Here is a 15,764-nt window from a genome sequence, read left to right as displayed (position 1 = left end):
TTTACTCTGTTTTATAGGGTAACTCCGTCTGATATGGTCCCTAAGAGTCAGAACTGACCGCAATGGGTTTTTTTTTTTTTTTTTTTTAATCATCTAATGAAACAGATGCTGCAAGAAGATTCACTGGATGTTTTCATCTCCCTGGTCCATAACCAGCCTGAGAAGCCAGGATTAGATTAGATTACAGAAAACAGAAGGAGGGGGTGGAGCAGACCGTGAGGGATATGTGTGGTGCAGAGCTACCTAGTTCCCCTTCTTCAGCTGGTGTTTGGACTTGTTAGGGAGGCGGCCAGGGAATGTTGCCTCTGTTGCCTCCCTAGAGCTCTGCTCTGAGGGAGGTGGCCGTCTCACCTGAGGCTCTGAGAGGTCATCTGAACATTCCTATCTCAATCTAGGCCAGGCTTTACCTGCAGATTTTTCTGTTCTGGCTTCAGTTACGCCTGCATCTGCCAATTCTATAGGACAGGGCAGAAAGCAGACAGATGGAAGCTGCTGGCTGCAAATGGGAGAGTACCAACTTTATACAGCAAACCTCCCTTGCTGAACCTGTCTGCCCATTTTTCCCCAACATGCATCATGATCCCAGTCTCCCAGGACTCAAGAGCATATCTATTTGGATCAACAGTGTTTGCTACACTTCTTCTCAACCAGACACTTTTTTTCTAGTCGTTTACCACTGGTGCTGGCATATCGGCTTTTGGTTACCTCAGTACTCAAACCCCATGACTCTCTAATAGAGAGTTTTCAGAGTCAAGGACCTTGTAAACCCCCCATTCAAAAAAAAAGAATATGTCCTTGTAGGTTTGTGCGCAAGGCTTTGTTATGCACCCTTGTTACATAGAATTTAGGAAAAAAAAATTTTTTTCATCATTCATTCCTAGACCTTATAATCTTTGGGAGGAGACAAGGCAAAACACTGCCCTACTAGAGACGCATGAGTCCTTGGTGGTGCAAAAGGTTAAGTGATAGGCTGCTAACTGAAATGTTGGTGGTTTAAATCCACCCAAAGGTACACTGGAAGTAAGGCCTGGCTATCTGTTTCTGAAAGATCACAGCCTTGACAACCCTATGGAACAGTTCTGCTCTGCACACGTGGGGTCTCCATGAATTAGAATTAACTCAACAGCAGCTACCAACAATAAGTAGAGATATATAATCCCTTAGTTGTCATATGGTTTCAGCAGTGTTGTGGGTCTTGTTACTCAGCAAAAGTGTCCTGGATGAAGTGGACCCTAATTTGATGTTCAAAAAGATCTTTTAATGTTTCTTTTTGTGGAACTGAGTCTATCATTTTGAGACTGAGAAGGCTGAATGGAATCATGGTTCCAGGACCTTGGGCCTCTGAAATGTGCAAGGTCTCTTGCCCCTGGTGGATACCCACTTTCTGTAATTTAGGACCAAGCTACAAAGAGCTGATAAGAGTAGTGAGGATGATAATTGAATATATACTATGTTTTAGGCTCTGTGCTAGGTATCATCTTTCACATATTATCTCATCAGACTGTCACAACACCTCGGTGAAGTAGATCTGCCTATCTGCAATGGAATGCTAGACTACTGAGTAACCTGCCAAGACCACTTAGGTAGAAAGGGGCACAGCTGCCTCTCTCAAACCCACATCTCTCTGATCCCAACCTCTAGACTCTTAACTTATAGTAAATACTAAAGAAAATTTGGAAATTCCTGAAGTTTCTGAGTTTCTCTGTCCTTACATGGTAAATAACCATGGCTGCTGAATAATAATAATGGTGGAATCATGCTCATCAACACCAAAAGAGTTACTATCTGGATGCCTTTAGTCCAGAAAAAGCTTTGTGTTTTGTAGGAATTTTAAGCACATTAAAGTGAAGCACAGGTACAAAAGATAGACTACATGAGCCACAGCAATCTTTTAAGTGCACCTTTTTCCTGGAAACATTGTGCTTTTTTATGTCCTCATATTCTCCTAGGTCAGAACTGGTTCTTTTGTATTTTAAGTAATTGACCTCTTTTGTTCATAAATGTCTTATGAATAATTTATGTCAATTACAATGAAACAGAACTCAGGCACCTTTACTATTATAACATTTTAATAAATTCTGATCATTTTGATGGATGAGATGGCTAAGACTTTTTTATGAATGTCTTTTCCCTCTACTTAGAGTTGAGGCCATTCTCAGGTCCTGATGGAGCCCCTGGGTGGCACAATGGTCAAGTACTCGGCTACTAACATAAAGGCTGATGGTTCAAATTCACCCAGAGGTGCTTCACAAGAAAGGCCTGGCGATCTACTTCCAAATGATTACAGCCATTGAAAACCCTATAAAGTGCAGTTCTGCTGACACACATGCGTTCGTCCTGAGTTGGAGTCAGCTCCACAGCAACCTATGTGTTTTGGGTTTTGTTTTGTTTTTTTTTTTTGCATGTTCATGCTGCCTAGTCCCATGTTGCCACCAGGGGGTGTGCGTCTGTCCACCCGGGTGGGGACCACATACATGTCACTGAAGGCAACACAAGGCTCACCTGGTTCCTGTTGTTTCTTAAGTCAGAGTGAGTTAAGTTCATTGGGCATAAGAATTGGCTTTAAAATAAATGTTAAATTTTGTATTATTATAAAAGTAACACAAGCTTGTTAGAATAGCTGACAATCCAGCTTTGACTTCTGATGGTGCAATGTTTTCTTCACCATCTGGGATAGTGTACTAAATTCTTTCTGGGATCTTATGATTGACATATTTCTTGCTGGAAAGTGGACAGAGGGGTTCAGCATGTTGCTGCCTGGCATTGTAGTTACCACCTTTGTCGCTCGGATAAGCTATTTTCATTATCAGTGGTTCCGAGCATCAGCTTCAGCATGACACTCACACAGGCTGAGTTTCAGACTCACCAGCTGTGTCACCACAAACGAGTTACTTAACATCTCTGTGTCAGTTTCCTCACTGGCAAACTGAGAATAATATATGTTATTTTGCAGGTTCATGGATGTTATCATCAGTCCCCTAATTAGGCAATACTGTGTAGTAAAATGCACATCTTCTCTTCCTTTCCACTTATTTCCCCTCCCCTCCTCTCCTTTTTTTTCTCCCTTCTCCCACTCCACTTTTAAATGGAAATCAGTTTCTTGGCAAAAACACTGGATGAGTGTCCTTTTTCCTGATCCTGGGGCAGCCGAGGAGCAGGAGAAGGTGTGGGATGATAGCTTTGAGAAGGGGATATTCACTGGCCAGGCTAATAAAATCTGTGACCTGTGATTTTATGGAGCATATTTCCACAGCTGCCGTAGTAGACCCCTCTTAATGCCTTCTTTCCTAATGATCCGGATGCACAAATTAGCCATGTTCAGCTTCTCAGTGGTTGCTCGGAATGTCTTATTTAGCACATGAGCAGAGGGGCAGAGCTCTTCCCAGCCAACATCATTAGCTCCAGACTTGAGTGGAGCATGCATAGCTCCTACGTCTCAGAGGCAAGTGCCAAAATCTCACAGGACGAAACACCTGCTGTGGTCCCAGGCCATGGTCATGACTTGGCTTCGTCCACCTGCTGCAGACGAGATTTTGTGGTCAGATTCTCAGGGAAGCAGAAGGAGACTATGCGTTTTGAGGATGGTGTTTCCAGACCAGGTCAGGGATAGGCAGCTGTGGTGTCAGCCCAGAGGCTTGGGGAGTCTGAATTCATCCATGGGTTATTGCAGGGAGAGCCCCAGGAAATAGAGGACAGTCAGGAGAAACTGAGGGCCCAGGTGTCTGAACGGAGTGGAGGCTGAGGCTGGTGTGGGGAGAGATGTTTCTTTTTAGGGAAAGCAGAACAGGAAAGAAAAAGAACATCTCTCTGGAAGTAGACAGACCTGGGTTTGAGCACTGGCTTTGCCATTTATTTGCTGTGTGGGGTAGGGAATTTATATTGTCAAACCTGTGTTCTTATCTTCAGCTATCATCAACATCTACCTTTAGTACATTGAATTGACTCAATGGCAACAGATTTGGTTTTTTGTTTAATGTTAGGGCATACAGGTCTATTTCTTCCTTTATAATATCTCTGTGATATTTCATAAATGGACATCCTATAATTAAGTTAACTATGATGTAGTGGTTAAGAGCTCAGCTGTTAACCAAAAGATCAGTAGTTGGAATCTACCCGTGGCTCCTTGGAAACTCTATGGGGGCGGTTCTACTCTGTCCCATAGGGTCTCTGTGAGTTAGAATCAGCTTGAAGACAGTGGGTTGGGGTGTTATTTCCCCACAGGTGGACATTCAAGTTGCTCGTAATTTCCCTTTATTATGGACCATTAAGATGAACATTTCTGCTTACTGTATTAACTTGTTATATCATAGGACATTTCTTTTTATTATGAAAAATTTCATATATATCAAAATGTTGAGAGAACAGTATAATAAACTTCTGCACACATATCCAACCTATAATTAACAATTGTTATCATTTAAGGGCATGACTAACTGCCCCTCCCCCAAAAAAGGCTGTTATCAGTTTACACCCACCCGACGCTCACCAAAAAAAAGTTACTCTCAAGTCAGTTCCGACTCATGGAGACCCCTATGTGTGTCAGACTTGAACTGTGCTCCATAGAGTTTTCGATGACTGATTTTTTTGGAAGTAGATTGCCAGGCCTTTCTTCTGAGGCACTTCTGGATGGACTTGAACTTCCAACCTTTGTGGTTAGCAGCCGAGCACATTAACTGTTTGCATCACCCAAGGGTTCCTACACACACTCTAATAATGTAACAGAGAGGATATTTATGGTTTTGATACAGAAAGGTGTCCTCAGGCCCTTAGCTTGAAGGGAAAAGAGAAGATCGCTTCCTAGGAGGGGCATCTTTGGTCATCTTTTTATCCTCTCTTTCTTGGTCCTTGTCTATCCCATGCCCCTTCTCCAGTCCTTGGGCACGAGTTCAGTCCCCTGTCTGTATCACTCAGCTGTCTACCTTATCTAGTCACATGGCCAGCAGGCCCCTTTGTTTGGCCTCAGAAACTTGGCCAACCCCTTGGATTTGAAAGCTGAGAATGATGAGGGAGGCTTTCCAAAATGCCATTCTTCCCTGGTTCCTGCAAAATCCCATGGGCAGAATCTTCTGTTTTGTATTCTGTGAGGCTGGTAAACAAACCCTTCTGGAAAGACAAGGGAAGCAAGTTGCAGGCATGGGTTACCATGGGGACAGACAAGCTGTAATAAATGTTCAGGTCTTAGCTTGATGAGATTTTAGCAGTTTGGAGTAATTTCTTTGTCAATCACCCATTAAGTCACTCCTAATGAATCACTGGCAGTGTCTTTGCTCTTCAGAGGAACCTTGGATGAGCATGACTCAGGCAAAAAGCAATCTTAAAAGCAAGAAAGAGAGAACAAGGAGTCATTAATTTGTAGACTTTTTGCAAATTGAATGACCTTTTGTGCCAGGAAGCTTCTGGGAGTCACCAGAGCAGATCACAAGTTCACACTGCTATTTTAGACTAAGCTTATTGGTTTCAACAGGTAGGCTTCTTGCCTCCCAGAATCCTGTGTGGCTTAATATTCCCAAGGAGAAGGGGGCAAGGAGGCTCTTCAAAGGAGGAAAGGGAGAGGCTCTACGGGTTGACCACCAGGACCCCAACCCTAACATTCCCTTTCACTTGAAGGATGAGAGTGCACATCAGGTCTGTCCTTTTCATGTAAAGTGCATATGTAGGGTTCTCTCTTCCAACTTTGGGATGAGAAGATGCCAAGGGCCACCAGGCAGACACTATGGAACTTGGAGGCCATGGCTCCCCTGGTCCTCTGTGTCATGCCAGAGTCCGCTCTGTGGTTTTACGTCCCTTCATGACAATGCCTTACCATCCTCTCCAGCCTATCACATACCATCTCTGCTCCAGCTGCTTCCAGCACATTGAAATGCTTTCATTCCCCCCAAACTTGCTAGTATTCCTTTTGCCCCTGACAAGAGAACTTCTTTTTATCTGGAACATTCTTCCTCATACCATTACCTGGCTTAAACCCACTCTTCCATAGATAATAGTCTCTTTCAGGTTCTGATCCCCTGAGAGGCTAGATTAGGTACCTCACCTGCCTCCCGTAACATACAGAACTTACCCCTCCTATAGCCGGTCTTTTCTGTTGGACGTGAGCTCCTGGAGAGCAGGACAAAGGTCTTGCTCACTATAGAGGTACCTGACACAGCACAGGTGCTCTGCAAATATTAATTAAATAAACACAAGCATATGTGACTCCCCTAGATGATTCTCAGGGACCCTTTGAATGGACCCACAGAGTTGAGCCTTCCACTTATCTCAGCACTTCTGAGGTGGTACCAAGCTCTGTTGGTACAGGTGTTATGACCCCTTTGCCAATTAGCTTATAGGATGTGCCCAAGGACAGTGAAAAGACTTGATTTTGGATTTTAAGATCAACATAGCTAATTAAAAGATAACTCGTTGAACTGGAATACAAGTTCAGAAACAATTAAGTTAATTAAAATATTACTACCTTAATTGAGACCAAGCAGTGAGCTTAAAAAATAAAATTAATTAAAAAACAAAACTTATATGGAGACTGTAATTAACTGGCTTTTGAATTCAGTGCATTTCAGCTCAACAAATCTCTCTTGAAATTAATCCATTCTTGTATTTTTTCCCCTGACAAAAATTTTTGTAAAAATTATTAAAAAAAAATAATAATTGGACAAGTGACCTGTGCCAGTTGTCACTTGATTGGTTTCTATACATGGACAGGAAAGACAAAATTAACCTTTCATAAGTATCTGCTCTGTGCTAGGCATATTATCCTGTTTAAATCCAAGTAAGTCCTCCAGATATTGTGATAGAAGAGAGAGCGGGGACACTGGGCTTTGCCATCTTCTAGGAGTTGGGGCATCCTATCACTAAGGATACAATAATCCTCTACCTGTGCTTAGCCCCCTGTGCATCATAAACCAAACAAAACCAGACCCATTGCCATCAAGTCAATACCAACTGCCCCATAGGGTTTCTAAGGAGTGGCTGGTAGGTTTGAACTGCTGACCTTTTAGTTAGGACCCAAACTCTTAACGTTGCACCACCAGGGCTCCGTGTACACCATAATACCAGCCCATAATAGATATATAAAATGCACAGAAGGTAGGGTCACCTTTCTAGAAGGGCTTATGTACTCTGAAGGACCATGTGAGACTGCGTTATCGTTAGCTGCTGTGGAGCCGACTCATGGTGACCCCATGCACAACCGAATGAAACACTGCCCAGTCCTTTGTCATCCTCATGACTGGTTATAAATTGGACCATTGTGATCCTCAGGATTTTCACTGGCTAATTTTTTGGAAGTAGATCTCCAGGCCTTTCTTCCTAGTCCATCTTAGTCAGGAAGTGCTTTTGAAATCTGTTCAACATCATAGCAGCATGCAAGCCTCCACTGACACGAGCTGCATTGGCTGGGGATTGAGCCACCACTGAACCACCAGTGCCCCCGAGACTACCTTGAGTCAGGCATTAATATAAGTGTTTCCCAAACTTCAGTGCATATGAGAATACTATGGGGAGTTTGTTAAAATGCCAGTGCTTGAATTGCATAGAGACATAAGGAGATCTCTCAGTGGTTACCAGGGACTGGGGGAAGGCAGGAATGAGGAGTTATTGCTAATGGGTACAGAGTTTCAGTTCGGGGTGATGAAAAGTTTCCTTAATAGATAGTGGTGATGGCTGTACAGCATCGTAAATGTAATTAAGGTCAATGAATTGTATACTTAAGCGTGGTTAGAGTGGCAAGTTTTGTGTTGCATATATTTTACCACACACTAAATTTTTGAAGTGCCCATACCTAAACCTCAAACCCAGATAACTGCATTCACTGGGATTGAGTTGGGGCCCAGGAGTCTGCATTTTAATAAACTGCTCAGATGATACCAATGGAAGTTGGATCGCTGGGTACCAGAAGAAGGCGGAAGTGTCATGTAGCTCATTCCGAGCAGGTCTTTGACCCAGTCCCATCACTTCTGGGCAGAGAAACCAAAAACAATAGGTGATGATATTAGGACCACCTAGTGTCAGAGAGGGAAGGCTGCAGTCTGCTGGCCTCTGCAGGTGGGGTTCTCTGTCCCTGTTAGGCTGTGAGGACCCATGGGGTGATGCTCTGGAGGGCTACCATCCTCCTCCCAAGCACAGTAGAGCTGCTGCTTCCATGTGGTCAGCTATAGGGAGGGGTGTCTCTGTCCTCAGGAGCTGTGCAGGCCGTTTAGGAGACAGCCAAGGTGCACCTCAAACACCATGCCAGGCAGTCAACAGGCACACTGGAATACAGTGGGACCTGAGAGTCAGGAGGGCATGCATGGGATCACCATGAGTTCGGGGCCAACTTGGCACCTGCTAACAACAACAATAAGCTATAGACAGAGGGTTCATTTGGGCATAGTTAGCAGGAGGCAGTCCAGACATAGAGCTGCTGCCAGCCCCGTTGCTGCCGGACCCTGCGCTCTCAGCAGGCTTAGGTAGGATCAGGCCAGAAGAGCCTAGGCCTGTGTCCTGGCTGTGCCAACAGAAGAACTTGGAGCACAGCTTCGAGAAATCCTTAGCACCATGATAAGGAAGCTTCTAACCCTGGTCAGGGTTATCACTAACACTCAGCTCTCTCTCCCCACCTTCTCACCTGCACAATTTCCCCACATTTTATTAAGGAGTCTCTCAAATGCCACTTATTATTCTGATCTCTTATCATCCTCTTTCAGGAGCGCCCTTCAGGAGTGTCACTGTGAGCCTTGGGGCTGTTAGGAAAAGCATATTTGGGAGGCCAGCATTTAAATGGAAATGACACATTCCTTTTACCATCCTCATCCGCTTTCAATCCCAATCTTGCTGCTTTTCAAAAACAAAATGTGTCCTGGTGATTAAATAAACGTTGACAGCTTGATTTGTTACTGTTTTGTTGCTCTGTGAAGTTCATTTACTCTAAATAATTCACATACGTGTTTGAAGTATTCAGACCCCGGTAATTAATTTTTAGCAGAATTGATTTCTTTATGCAACTTGTTAAGTATGTGTACAGAGTTAAATAACTGACGATTTTTATTTATCAGTATTTGGGTTGGAGGTTTTTTGTTTTTTGTTTGTTTTAAGAAATGTTAGCTTCAAGAATTGGAGGAGGGGCAAACTTAGCAGTTAGCTTAATGGTAGGATAACCATTGACAAGATTGCAGAAAAAAAAAAATAGCAGAAACTTAATACAAATTCACGATGAGTTGAAATTGTGCCCTTAGACCTGCTGTTCTTGACTTCTCTGTCAGTTGAGAGGCTTTTACAACCAGAGTGAGTAGGCAAAGAGCTGGGTGCTCCATCCTTGGCGGGGAGGGAGTATTGGGGCTGGTGGCCCTGTCCTCTGGGGTGCACTGAGAAGATGTACTGGCCCAGCCTCAGCACCAGGCCCCCTGGCTGCCCCTTGATTTTACCCATGGAGTCACATTCTCCTCTGAAGGCCTCTCACAGATAAGGGACATCTGGGCTCTAGGAATGAGACCCATGAGAACCTGGAATCCCACTTCCAGGCTTTCACAGTACTTGGTGTGAAGTGGGGCCTCATAATTAACATTTTAAGAAAAATCCCAGGTGATTCTCTGATGCTGGAGGCACCACACAGAGGTGAGGAGTTTGGAATCTGTCCCCAGCAACTTACCTTTACCTTGTAAAATGGACACATTAGCAGCAACTCCCTCCGTGGGTGGTTGTGAGGATTAAATGTGCTAATCCAATTAGAGGGCTTAGTTCACTGCGTGTAAGTCAGAAACACTCAGTGAGTGCTAACTCTTGTTATTATGGAGGCTTATTATTCACGCTGGAACTAAATACACACACACACACAAATTAACAAACATATTATGAGGTGCTTGACATGTGCCAGGACTGTTTTGTTTTAAGCACTGTGAAACTTTAATGCATTTAATCTTCAGGACAATCAACAACTAATAGTAAGTAATATTATCCCTATTTACAGAGGAAGCAACTGAGGTCTAGAAAAGTTAGTAAACGGGATTCAAACCCAGAACCTTGCCCCAGAGCCTGCTCTTGCCCCCTGTGCTTGCCTGACTTGTTTTCCTTGTGATTGCACTGTCCATTCAGACCAACTGGGTGCCTCTGTGGACACTGCGTGTTGCTAAAGTTGGCTGTAGAAGCATAAAGAAGCTTGTGGTCCGCCATAAAGCCTGCCATGTGGTATTGCAGATTTGGACATGCTTCATCCTAGGCTAGCATGCCATTCTCTGTCTCTGAAATCCACTTAAGTAGAAATCCCAAGAACTGTGTGGTAGTTTGCACTCGAGAAAATGCTTCATCTGATAACCACGGCTGGGGCGGCCAGTGATCTGATCCTCAAATTTCTTGACAGCCATAAGTTCCTTACTTCATTGCAGGGTGGGTTGGAAATGTGAGAAGTGGCAGCAAAGCACAAGCAGGATCGTCATTAGTGGTAATCTGGCGATCATCCTTAGTGGTTGGCTCAAGTTTGGGGATACATGTCTGCCTTTTAGTCTTCTGGAAGACTTTGGAAAGCAAGTTAAAGTTGGCTGCGCTACAGTCCCAGGCATGGGGAGACAGTGCACAAGGAGAAATTCACTGTCCTGAGACGGTGCTAGCCTCCTGGCTTCTCATGTGGCTATCCCCAAGAGCCAAGAGGATTCTACCTGAGACCAGAAAGCTCTTGCTACAAGGTCTGGAAGGCCCAGCTTCAGAGGACTCTAAGGGCAGACAGGTGTCTCCCAGAGGCAGCCTCAGCTTGAGAGCTTGGAGTAAGTGCCCTGTCCCTGGAGCTCCAATCAGCCTCATTTTCATCTTGCAGCCTGTGTCTGTCTGTCAAGTTCCAGGCGCCTGGGCACATCCCTTGGGAAGCGGTCTCTGCTAGTTGTCTTCGCTGAGACCAAGACATGGGTCATGCAGCTGTCCTGACTGGCCTAAAAATGCACCCTGCTTCCTATGTACAGCAAGCAGCTCCCCACCCTGCTGAAGCTGCCGCAGTGGAGGGAGCCACCTTGAACCATTCAAGCAGCAGAAATGCTTTAGGATGTTATGTGTTCAGATCCCTTGAGGAATTGCCAGCAGCCGTTTGAAGAAAATGGTGTTCAAATTCTAGGCCTGAAACAGGATGAGAGAAACTGTGACTTCCTCTAAGTGTGGGTAGAGTCATGGTAGCTGAGAAACCGAGTGGATCACAGGACAATGGCGTTTCTTATAGCAATTTTGCTGTCCTTGCTTGGGATGCCAATTTGTTTAACCAGATGTTTGCGTGGGGAGGACAGGCAAAACCATCACCTCCCCTGGCTGAGCAAAGCAGTTATGAGAGATTTACCGCCTAATAGACTTTAGGCCCTGGAACTGGGAGATGGCACAATTGCTTTTGTTTATAGAGAATTCCCTGAGGTCTCTCCTCTGCCAGTGACGAGCTTGTGCACCTTAGCATGCAGAGTGCTGATTAACCAAGGGCCTGCTGTTCAGTGTATTCTAGAAAATGTAGCAATATATGTGCTGCTATCTTTGGGTACCTTTTCTGGACTTATTTGGTGGAATCAACTTTTCCCTTCCCTTACTGCTCCCACCCACAAAGCCACTCTTGATTGACTGATTTATGATTGCACAAAAGCACCTCCCTGCCTTTGTTCAGCCTGGTCCTCCTGCCTGTGTTGCCTTTCTACCTTGTCTTTTCAAAATCCTGCCATCCTTCTACTTCTAATTCATGTATTAATGCTTCACTAATCCTTGCCCCAGAAATTGATCCCTTTTTTTCTCTTGAGCTCTGTTATCATTTTATATACCCATCATGGCCCTTATCTAATTCTGCCTTATGCAATAAACATTTATGTGCAAGCTTCCCCCCACTTCCCAATACAGTGTAACTTTGTGTGGCAAAAGCTGTCTTGTGTATCTTAAAGTTCCTCACAAAACTTAAAATAGGCTTATGCGCATAGTCAATGCCTAGTTTATTGAACTGAAGCAAAAACTCTGTCCTCAAGGACTTTTTACATTACAGGAAATAAGTAAAATTAGGTATGGACGAAGCCGTAAAGCACTAACAGACAAATAACCAAAGAGGAGAAGGTAGCTCTTAAGCCTTGGATCATGCAAGAGTCAAAAGAATTTTTAAAAGTAATTCTTGTCTAAGATGAAGATGCTAAAACTCCCCGAAGTAAAAAGAATCACTGTCCTGATGTTAAAGAAGAATGTGTACAATAGACACAGAATCCCCCTTGGCCTGGATTTCCATTCCAATCCCCACGAGCCTAAGAAAACAGCACAGAATGTAAACATATCGTTGGCTGATTTCCCACTCGTTTGTTTGAGTAGAAAGAGAAATTGAATTTCCCCAGAGGCCCTGACCCTCCTCTTTTTCTTCCTTTTGCCTCAGCCCTGGACCCATCCAAGGACCCCTGCCTGAAGGTGAAATGCAGCCCTCACAAAGTGTGTGTGACCCAGGACTACCAGACAGCCCTGTGTGTCAGCCGCAAGCACCTGCTCCCCAGGTAAGGCAGGAAGGGAGGTTGCTGGAGGTGGGCAGTGGGGGACGCTGGCAGATTGGTGGTGCCAAATCTCTGACCGGGGCACATAAGGCAGAGCGATAGCATAATGTTTGTGCTGCTATTTTATACAACATTTGGAGCCTGTATTCCAGCTGTGGTATGAGTCTTAGTTCCTAAACACAGGTGTGCAAAGAATGTTGAAGTCTTTATTTCCTCTAAAGCAATGTTATTCTCACCCCAAGCTCCCCTTTCCTGAGCAGATAAGCGGAAAATCCTTTCTTGCTCATTATTGGAGCTTCTCCTCCCAGGAGCCAGCGAACTTAATAGCTAGGCAAGTGGTGGCTGATCTTTTAGCCTCCTGGTTGCCACTGACATCCTCACTGAGATGCTCTTTTCAGGTCTCTTGAGGTCTGGGGCCTCTGTGCTTCCATGCCTGTACAGGGTGTGGCATCTCTACCAGGCCGTGCACCCTGGTTTTTGGATCTGCCTCCCCAGGCTCACCATACCACCACTGCCTCTGAGAACCTGTCTTGGTATTTCCTCAGGACATGGCACCTGATATCCCCTCCTTCCCAGCCCAAGGGGAGGTCTCCTTCCTCTTCTTCCGATTCCTTAAAACCCTTTTCCTCCTGCCCCGTACTCATCCACAGCATTATTGATCCAGTGGTTTTAGGCTTCTACAGTTGATGAATAGTGCTACTTTCTGCCTTCACCCCTGCAAAAATACCTGAAGCAAGAAGGCACAAAAGAGGCAGGCTTTCTGTAAAAACGAGGCTGGATGGTGGCGGGGCAGAGAAAAGCAATTTACGCACATCCTCCATCCGTCCTTCCCCTGTACTGCCTGTATAACTGCAAGGTGCAACAACAACATCTTGGAGTTACACACACTCGGCTCTGGGTACGACAACTTGCTCTGCCAGTCCCCTTCGCTGAGTTTGTGCCAGTAAAGCAGCCTTTCTGAAATTCGGATTCCCACTGAAATCTGCAGTTTTGCCTGTTGGCTACAGTCTGACCTCCTGGGACCATGCATAATGTGGTCTAGACCTTTCCTTAGTTTTTAAGCCTAAGCAACTGGCCTCTTTCACACTCTTCTTGGGACACAGTTTAATGTTTCTTCAGTTCCCTGAGTGGTTTCCTCTGCATGTACCTGGGAAGCTGCCACACTCTGAAATTGTGGCCCAGGAGAGAAAACAGCACTCCAGTGTGGTCTGACAGCACAGAGCAGAATCCACCCCCTGCCTTCCCCCATGTTCTCTAACCATGACATAGCCTTGCCACCATGCTCATCTTGCTCTGGATCATTTTAAACATTAAAAACAACCAACTCTTATCTCTACAAGACCAATATGTGAGGTACTATGTTGTGTTTTACTCTTCCCCAGACTGGGGTATTCTCCTGGGTAGGAAAGATAGATTATCATCTCTGGAACCCTTCGCGTGTACCAGGCATTCGTGCTCAGCACCACATCCTTGGATTCTTCCAGCCATTTGGTTAAGTTGATGTTTTTGTTTCCATTCTACAAATGAGGACACTGAGGCAGAGGAAGGTATAGCAGTTTGCCTGTATATCTAGTAAGTGGCAGCCATAGTTCAAACCTGGGACTATCCACTCCAGAGCTTATGTTTTTCATCACTATGATATTTGGCCTCTTCATTTGACCTTTCCATGTCTACTCATTCATTCATTGTCCTTCAGCAGAAATGTATTGAGTGTCTACTATGTGCCAGGCTCGTGTTAGGAACTGAGCTATAGAAGTAAACCAGAGACCCCTTTCCTGTTCTCAAGGAAAACTGAGTTCATTGGGGAGTGGAATGTTAAAAAAAAAAAAAAAATCTATGAATCAAAGTTCCTTTTAAGGCATATATCTCTGAGACTAGGCTGGATTTTCCAGCCACACATGATTCCCCCCTTTTCTGAGTCCTGTGGTCTCTTTTTGCTGCAAATTCTTTGATACCCTTTGGGATAGTGCTCTAGGTTGTTCAGCCACATGGTCTTGTTTTTTTTTTCTTTTTTTTTTTGTATGTGTGTGTATATGTGTAAGATGGAGAGTCCATTGCATGGTCCTCATTGCATGGTTCTCTGTACCCCTGTAAGAATGGCATGGGGGTGGTGTCTGACCTCCTCCAACCCCACAAGAGGGAAGGAGAACCAAGATCTACAGTGCAAGTCTGACTCCCATGAGGTGGGAACCAGACAAGCCTCCTCTCTCTGCAATCTTTACTAATTCTGACAGCAACCATCCCTCTCACAGCACTCTCTACTGGGTTCGATAATTCATTGTAATGGCCGTGGAGAACTCACAGAACGTACTCACTATTACGGGGTTTATTAGGGAAGTAACAGTTACAATTCAGGCTCAAGAACACTCAGAATACAGTTCTTCCATCAGGATAGCCTCTCTCCAGCTGCGCTCGCAGGCATGTCTCTCCCTGGCCCTCAGTCTCTGCACGAAGGCACTCAGCTTTGTCTTCCCAAGGGCCAGGAAGCCCACCGCACCGTCTCCTCCTGCCGGATCTCTCCTGCTGGCCTCTCCTTCCTTGGTGGTGGTGGACTCCTCTCATTGTTCTGGAATCGGCTCTCTCTTAAGGCAAAACTGACCAGTTGCCTTGGAAGGCCACAGCTACCCTATCACACAATCACCTGGGTGGGAGTTGTAAGACTGTGGCTATAAAGGCCACACCCAAAAGTAATTAATCCACCACAGCCCCTAACACACACACAGATATGCATGCACACACACAGTGCCTAGACCAGTGCCATGTTCAGAGCAAGCACTGGATAAACTTTGGAACTGGAGCAGTAACCACAAGAATGCATGTACCTTCTCCTGGCCTCGGTAGTCTGCCCTTCCTCGTCTTTTCACTATTTGGTCCCCTTTTCCCTTGGCTTCAGCATCCTCACCCAGAATGGGAGGTGGGCAAGATAGTGCAAAGCAGGTGATCTCCAGGATTCTCTTCCCTGGTCAGTCACAGGCTTGTCACCCACACCCATAACTAGAATCACTTTCTGTTTACCTTCCTGACTGTCTGGAGCAGATGGGGAATGCCTGAGAAGCCAGAGAGGCCAAACCAGGACTTAGAATTTGCCTACGGTTCCACCCTTCTCAATGGTAGCTAAAGCCTGCTAAGGCTCCTGGGTTCACCCCCATTATTAACTATGCCTCAGAATGGCCACCACCTGTATAGCCATAGCCAGGCAGCTCTCATGACCTGTGTTGGCTGTTCTCGGCCACTATCAGAGGGGGTGCACGGCTCAGTGGAAAAGTGGATACTTGGAACTTCTGTCCACAGCAAGAGATATTCTCTCCGGTTCTC

The 15,764-nt window shown here is 45.1% G+C and overlaps 1 protein-coding gene across 2 annotated transcripts in view; it reads left to right on the top strand.

The window, feature by feature from the left end:
* The window catches only part of SPOCK1 (SPARC (osteonectin), cwcv and kazal like domains proteoglycan 1), a 260,129-nt gene that overhangs the window by 41,459 nt on the left and 202,906 nt on the right, over nucleotides 1-15,764 (top strand). For both annotated transcript variants that reach the window (XM_064276524.1, XM_064276528.1), the window contains exon 2: nucleotides 12,338-12,452. The gene's annotated coding sequence lies outside the window, so the exon portion shown is untranslated. The remainder of the gene's footprint in view (nucleotides 1-12,337; nucleotides 12,453-15,764) is intronic.

This window comes from Loxodonta africana, chromosome 2 (assembly GCF_030014295.1).
Source record: "Loxodonta africana isolate mLoxAfr1 chromosome 2, mLoxAfr1.hap2, whole genome shotgun sequence".
NCBI classification, from domain to species: Eukaryota; Metazoa; Chordata; class Mammalia; order Proboscidea; family Elephantidae; genus Loxodonta; species Loxodonta africana.
The sequence above is the reverse complement of the archived record's forward strand: the minus strand, read 5'-3'. Positions and strand labels throughout refer to the sequence as shown.